The sequence below is a fragment of the Salvelinus namaycush genome, unplaced genomic scaffold, assembly GCF_016432855.1.
Source record: "Salvelinus namaycush isolate Seneca unplaced genomic scaffold, SaNama_1.0 Scaffold2, whole genome shotgun sequence".
NCBI lineage: Eukaryota > Metazoa > Chordata > Actinopteri > Salmoniformes > Salmonidae > Salvelinus > Salvelinus namaycush.
Genome location: NW_024058785.1, coordinates 1,378,824 through 1,384,823, shown reverse-complemented (window position 1 = coordinate 1,384,823; position 6,000 = coordinate 1,378,824).

Genomic DNA, 6,000 nt, shown 5'->3' with positions numbered 1-6,000 from the left:
CTATGTTATGCTCTACTGTAGACCAGGGCCCTATTACCTATATAATACTCTACTTTAGACCAGGGCCCTATTCCCTATATAATCCTCTACTTTAGACCAGGGCCCTATTCCCTATATAATACTCTACTTTAGACCAGGGCCCTATTCCCTATACAATACTCTACTTTAGACCAGGGCCCAATTCCTTATATAATACTCTACTTTAGACCAGAGCCCTATTCCCTATATAATCCTCTACTTTAGACCAGGGCCCCATTCCTTATATAATACTCTACTTTAGACCAGGGCCCCATTCCCTATATAATACTCTACTGTAGACCAGGGCACTATTCCCTATATTACACTCTACTGTAGACCAGGGCTCTATTCCCTATATAATACTCTACTTTAGACCAGAGCCCTATTCCCTATATAATACTCTACTGTAGACCAGGGCCATATTCCCTATGTTATACTCTACTGTACACCAGGGCCCTATTCCCTATATAATCCTCTACTTTAGACCAGGGCCCTATTCCCTATATAATCCTCTACTTTAGACCAGGGCCCTATTCCCTATATAATCCTCTACTTTAGACCAGGGCCCTATTCCCTATATAATCCTCTACTTTAGACCAGGGCCCTATTCCCTATATAATCCTCTACTTTAGACCAGGGCCCCATTCCCTATATAATAATCTACTTTAGACCAGGGCCCTATTCCCTATACAATACTCTACTTTAGACCAGGGCCCAATTCCTTATATAATACTATACTTTAGAACAGAGCCCTATTCCCTATATAATCCTCTACTTTAGACCAGGGCCCTATTCCCTATATAATACTCTACTTTAGACCAGGGCCCTATTCCCTATATAATACTCTACTTTAGACCAGGGCTCTATTCCCTATATAATCCTCTACTTTAGACCAGGGCCCTATTCCATATATAATACTCTACTTTAGACCTGGGCCCTAATCCCTATATAATACTCTACTGTAGACCAGGGCCCTATTCCCCTTTATAATACTCTACTTTAGACTTGGGCCCTATTCCCTATATAATACTCTACTGTAGACCAGGGCCATATTCCCTATATAATACTCTACTTTAGACCAGGGCCATATTCCCTATGTTATACTCTACTGTACACCAGGGCCCTATTCCCTATATAATACTCTACTTAAGACCAGAGCCCTATTCCCTATATAATACTCTACTTTAGACCAGGGCCCAATTCCCTATATAATACTCTACTTTAGACCAGGGCCCAATTCCCTATATTACACTCTACTGTAGACCAGGGCCCTATTCCCCATATAATACTCTACTTTAGACCAGAGCCCTATTCCCTATATAATACTCTACTGTAGACCAGGGCCATATTCCCTATATAACACTCTACTTTAGACCAGGGCCATATTCCCTATATAATCCTCTAATTTAGACCAGGGCCCTATTCCCGATATAATACTCTACTCTAGACCAGGGCCATATTCCCTATGTTATACTCTACTGTAGACCAGGGCCCTATTCCCTATATAATACTCTACTTTAGACCAGGGCCCTATTCCCTATATAATCCTCTACTTTAGACCAGGGCCATATTCCCTATATAATACTCTACTTTAGACCAGGGCCCTATTCCCTATATAATCCTCTACTGTAGACCAGGGCCCTATTCCCTATATAATACTCTACTTTAGACCAGGGCCTTATCCCTATTCCCTATATAATACTCTACTGTAGACCAGGGCCCTATTCCCTTTATAATCCTCTACTTTAGACCAGGGCCCTATTCCCTATATAATACTCTACTTTAGACCAGGGCCCTATTCCCTATATAATACTCTACTGTAGAACAGGGCCCTATTCCCTATATAATACTCTACTGTAGAACAGGGCCCTATTCCCTATATAATACTCTACTTTAGACCAGGGCCATATTCCCTATATAATCCTCTACTGTAGACCACGGCCCTATTCCCTATATAATACTCTACTTTAGGCCAGGGCCCTATTCCCTATATAATCCTCTACTGTAGACCAGGGCCCTATTCCCTATATAATCCTCTACTTTAGACCAGGGCCCTATTCCATATATAATACTCTACTTTAGACCTGGGCCCTATTCCCTATATAATACTCTACTGTAGAACAGGGCCCTATTCCCCTTTATAATACTCTACTTTAGACCAGGGCCCTATTCCCTATATAATCCTCTACTTTAGAGCAGGGCCCTATTCCCTATAAAATACTCTACTTTAGACCAGGGCCCTATTCCCTATATAATACTCTACTTTAGACCAGAGCCCTGACAGACAGACAGACAGTGTGTTATAACAGAGTGATCTCACTAGGTGGCAGGGTGAGTCTCTTCTCCCAGACAGACAGACAGACAGACAGACAGACAGACAGACAGACAGACAGACAGACAGACAGACAGACAGACAGACAGTGTGTTATAACAGAGTGATCTCACTAGGTGACAAGGTGAGTCTCTTCTCCCTGACAAACAGACAGACAGTGTGTTTTAACAGAGTGATCTCACTAGGTGACAAGGTGAGTCTCTTCTCCCAGACAGACAGACAGACAGACAGTGTGTTATAACAGAGTGATATCACTAGGTGACAAGGTGAGTCTCTTCTCCCTGACAGACAGACAGACAGACAGACAGTGTGTTATAACCGCAGGACCCATAACTTCACCTAACAACAACATAGACCTACTGTAGGACCCATAACTTCACCTAACAACATAGACCTACTGTAGGACCCATAACTTCACCTAACAACATAGACCTACTGTAGTACCCATAACTTCACCTAACAACAACATAGACCTACTGTAGGACCCATAACTTCACCTAACAACAACATAGACCTACTGTAGAACCCATAACTTCACCTAACAACAACACAGACCTACTGTAGAACCCATAACTTCACCTAACAATAACATAGACCTACTGTAGGACCCATAACTTCACCTAACAATAACATAGACCTACTGTAGGACCCATAACTTCACCTAACAACATAGACCTACTGTAGGACCCATAACTTCACCTAACAACAACATAGACCTACTGTAGGACCCATAACTTCACCTAACAACAACATAGACCTACTGTAGGACCCATAACTTCACCTAACAATAACATAGACCTACTGTGGACCCATAACTTCACCTAACAATAACATAGACCTACTGTAGGACCCATAACTTCACCTAACAATAACATAGACCTACTGTAGGACCCATAACTTCACCTAACAACATAGACCTACTGTAGGACCCATAACTTCACCTAACAACAACATAGACCTACTGTAGGACCCATAACTTCACCTAACAACAACATAGACCTACTGTAGGACCCATAACTTCACCTAACAACAACATAGACCTACTGTAGGACCCATAACTTCACCTAACAACAACATAGACCTATGACTATAAATAATTTAATATTTACAGGTGAAACAACTAAAATGTATTTTTCATGACATTTCATAACCTGATCACCAGATAATTTTGTGAATAATCCCAATTGACTACTCTGTAATTTGATGTCATTCTAAATGTCCCGAATAACGGAAAATAGCTCTGTGTGTTGTACAATAGCCTATCCATCAAGGAACAGTTCTCTCTCTACACATGAGCTAAGTATCTCCGTGTCCAAACAGACTAACGAGATCCTACTGTAAATCAAGCAGACAATAACACAATATAAACATCAATTTGTTAGGGATGTTGGATCCAACGTGGAGCACGGCATAACTGTCTTTACCAGAGTAATGAATGAAGAAGCACTTTGGTTGTTGTTGCATGTCGTGATGTTTGTCATGTGACTGGCACTGGCAGAAAATGATTTCCTGGATCAGCTATTGATAGTTGAACATGTGACTGTTACTAAATTGCTACAGTATTAAGAAGTATGTGTAATTATTGAACCAGTTATATGCATATCATATTTTCTGGGCCTGAGTAGCAGGCAGTTTAATTTGGGCTTTTCATCCAAAATTCCAAACGCTGCCCCCTACCCTAGAGAAGTTAAGCTCGAGACCTTGGGTCTCGACCCCACCCTGTGCAACTGGGTCCTGGACTTTCTGACCGGCTGCCCCCAGGTGGCGAAGGTAGGAAACAATATCGTCACCCCGTTGATCCTCAACACTGGGGTCTCCCACAAGGGTGCGTTCTGAGCCCTCTCCTGTACTCCCTGTTCACCCACGACTGTGTGGCCATGCACCCATCCAACTCAATCATCAAGTTGGCAGACAACGCTACAGTGGTCGGCTTGAATACCAACAACGACGAGACGACCTACATTGAGGAGGTGAGGGCACTCGGAGTGTGGTGTCAGGAAAATAAGCTCTCACTCAACATCAACAAAACAAAGGAGCTGATCGTGGACTTCAGGAAACTGCAGAGGGAGCACCCCCCATTAACATTGACGGGTCAGTAGTGGAGAAGGTGGAACGTTTTTAGTTCCTCGGCGTACACATCACAGACAAACTGAAATGGTCCACCCACACAGACAGTGTGGTGAAGAAGGCGCAACAGCGACTCTTCAACCTCAGGAGGCTGAAGAAATTTGTCTTGTCACCGAACACACTCACAAACTTTTACAGACGCACAATCGAGAGCATCCTGTCGGGCTGTATCACCGCCTGGTATGGCAACTGCACCGCCCTCAACCGCAAGACCCTCCAGAGGGTGGTCCGGTCTGCACAACGCATCACCGGGGCAAACTACCTGCCCTCCAAGACACCTACACCACTCGATGTCACAGGAAGGCCAAAAAAGATCATCAAGGACAACAACCACCCGAGCCACTGCCTGTTCACACCGCTATCATCCAGAAGGCGAGGTCAGTACAGTTGTATCAAAGCTGGGACCGAGAGATTGAAAAACAGCTTCTATCTCAAGGCCATCAGACTGTTAAATAGCCATCACTAACATAGAGAGGCTGCTGCCAACATACAGACTCAATCTCTGACCACTTTAATAAATGGACCTAATAAAAGGTATCACTAGTCACTTTAAATAACGCAACTTTATTAATGTTCACATATCCTACATTACCCTCATATGTATATACAGTATATGTATATACTCATATGTATATACAGTATTCTATACCATCTACTGCATCTGCCAATGACGCACGGCCATCGCTCATCCATGTATTTATATGTACATATTCTTATTCATCCCTTACATTTGTGTGTATAAGGTAGTTGTTGTGAATTTGTTAGATTACTTGTTAGATATTACTGCATTGTCGGAACTAGAAGCACAAGCATTTCGCTACAGTCGCATTAACATCTGCTAACCATGTGTATGTGACCAATAACATCTGCTAACCATGTGTATGAGACCATTAACATCCGCTAACCATGTGTATGTGACCATTAACACCCGCTAACCATGTGTATGTGACCATTAACATCCGCTAACCATGTGTATGTGACCATTAACATCCGCTAACCATGTGTATGTGACCATTAACATCCGCTAACCATGTGTATGTGACCATTAACATCCGCTAACCATGTGTATGTGACCATTAACATCCGCTAACCATGTGTATGTGACCATTAACATCCGCTAACCATGTGTATGTGACCATTAACATCTGCAAACCATGTGTATGTGACCAATAACATCTGCTAACCATGTGTATGTGACCATTAACATCTGCAAACCATGTGTATGTGACCAATAACATCTGCTAACCATGTGTATGTGACCAATAACATCTGCTAACCATGTGTATGTCACCAATAACATCTGCTAACCATGTGTATGTCACCAATAACATTAACATCTGCTAACCATGTGTATGTGACCAATAACATCTGCTAACCATGTGTATGTGACCATTAACATTAACATCTGCTAACCATGTGTATGTGACCATTAACATCCGCTAACCATGTGTATGAGACCATTAACATCCGCTAACCATGTGTATGTGACCATTAACTTCTTGCAACTATAGGGGGTGCTGTTT